Source organism: Cyprinodon variegatus, unplaced genomic scaffold (genome assembly GCF_000732505.1).
Source record: "Cyprinodon variegatus isolate N-32 unplaced genomic scaffold, C_variegatus-1.0 Scaffold565, whole genome shotgun sequence".
NCBI classification, from domain to species: domain Eukaryota; kingdom Metazoa; phylum Chordata; class Actinopteri; order Cyprinodontiformes; family Cyprinodontidae; genus Cyprinodon; species Cyprinodon variegatus.
Genome location: NW_015151018.1, coordinates 543,707 through 546,192, shown reverse-complemented (window position 1 = coordinate 546,192; position 2,486 = coordinate 543,707).

The window sequence follows — 2,486 nt, the reverse complement described above, 5'->3', positions numbered from 1 at the left end:
TTTTAAGCAGGGATTGTATTCTTCAACAACACAGTGCCTCAAACAACATGTAAAAATCAATGAAGAATTCATGAGAGAAAAAGGAATTTGTTGGAAAGACGTAGCTTACAATCAGAACTAAACCTGACAAAAATCTTAAAGGTCAGCTGACTAGGTCTGTGGACAAAAGATGTCCTCACAATCTGATGGAAAGGAAAATGAAAATTAAATCTAAATAAAAAGATGCTTCATTTCTTACAGTATGCACACTTCATGAAAGCTTTTAAAACTACGTTTTGTTATAACAGATTAGTTGGTTTGGTACTTTTTTGTGTAGAGGACACATGGTTACATCAAAATGTTCAGCAATGGCTCAAGATATTCTCATAAACCTGGTGTGAAGATTGATGAGAACCCCTGCAGTGCAACTGAAAGCGGATCAAACCGACTAGGAGAAATGAGGTTGAGCAGGAGAACAGAAAAAGGGTTCAGCTGTCCTTCTGAAACAACCTCTTCACTGCCCTTACTTTAGTGACTTTTTTTATAAAACAAAAACCTAATTCTGTTGTTGGCTCTAGCATGAATCATGCAGCTCTGACAGTTTATGTTTGCCTGTCTGAACAAACCCAAGAATGACTTTGTTTGATGATGTTCAAAGCCTGAGTAGCGCCTCATCTTTTGAACAATGTTGTGCATTGTGTATAAACTTGAAGGAGGCTTGGCTCGGAGGGGGACAGTGGGAGGGGTTATGGGGGCTGGGGTGAGTGAGCTACGAGGCCGCAGGAACCAAATATTGCTTCATTTGTACACAATCAAAGAAAACCAGCGATGGAACAAAAAAATACAAAAAACACACACACACATACACAACAACCCAAGAGGCTGCCAAGGGTGGAATTTACTGGAAATGCTGGATGACAATACAGATTTCTGTGTTTACACAGCAAAAGAATAAACTTTTAAAAGCACAATTACTGAATATGGCTATTCCAAGAAATTAAAAAAACAAACTTCTAAATGTCATTTCTGGCCAAGTTTCAGTCAGACAGCCCAAAGTAATATGTCTCCTACCAAATAAAACTAAATATTACAAAAAGCTAATACGTCTGAATGCTAATGCTATTCAAACCCTCCAGTTCCCCTGTCAGCAAACCTAACTGGAAACCATGTTAGTGAGAAGGCCTCTGTGGTTGTTCTGTTTCATCAAATGCAACAAAACTGATTAACGTTGGATGCACACCTTCTCTTTAATGCTCCAGCCTGTCGTCTAGGAATGCTCCTTCATTATGCAAAGGAAGGCATTGAAGGAGACATTGACTTCATCTGGATGGAAATACTGCTCTAAATCTGCATCTGCATCCAAAGTAAATAGTTAAAATGTTATTCCCTTTCAGTGATGAGATTTCGCTGCAGCAATAACAAACTATATAGCTTCTATCTGCCTTCACATTCAAATGAAATAGAGAGACATCCCTTCCCTAGTCCTGAGGGTTTAATATGATGTCAGTCCAGCCTTTGCGGCTGCAAAAGCTCCCTTATCCGTGTTTTCATGGGAGATTTTGACCATCTTTTCTAGAACACGTTTGTGAGGTCAGACACTGATGATGGCTCATAGCCTCCTCTCTATGGGTCTTATCCATGGCCTAGTCGCACATTTATGTTGGAATATGCAGGCCAAACTGTGGAGAGGAAACTTTTGTCTTGGTTTGCTGAAAGATCAGAATTCAATGAACTCCTGAAAGGGAAAAAGTTTTTCTCAATTATTTCCAGAGTGCATCTTCATGTTTAGGCCTAATTTGTGGTTGACACGTCTGCATGATAAAATCACGTCATTTTAGCTTCAATGCTGCTCTGCCTGGCATCTGTACAGGCAGATCCTTCGCCCATCACACCTAGGAAAATAGCATGGAATACCATGGTGGACAAGTGAGAGCTTCTGCTAGTGAGGGTTCACAAATATAAACAGCTTGTGATTTATCCCATAAATAAAACCTCCATTAACAGATTAAATAAAAACTATTGGAAAAAAATTACTTTCACTCTTGGATGGCATGAAATCAGCTGTTTTCTTCTTCTACATGTAGAGTGGTGTTGTTATCTTTAGTCTGTGACATTCACTGCCCTCCCAAATGTTGGACAGAGTATTAAGTAGACGGAGAAAAGCTGCACCGAGTAAAAAACCTACTGTAGAGGGGTTGTTCCAGCGTATCCAGTTTCCATGCTACAGCCATAACTCTGTGAGTTCTGTTCCATTTTGATTGTAATTTCAATTCAATTCTGTTTATTTATATAGCGCCGATTCACAACACAAGGCACTTTCCAGTTCACCAGATCATCCAGTCAGATTGATTTAAAGTTTTCTATCTAAGGAAAACCAGCTGATTGCATCGACTCATTGACTCTTCAGCAATCCCTCACACTAAGCATGCTTGTAGCCAGAGATGGCAAAAGTACTCACTTTCCGTACTTGAGTAAAAGTACAGATACTTGTGTTAAAAAATACTCTG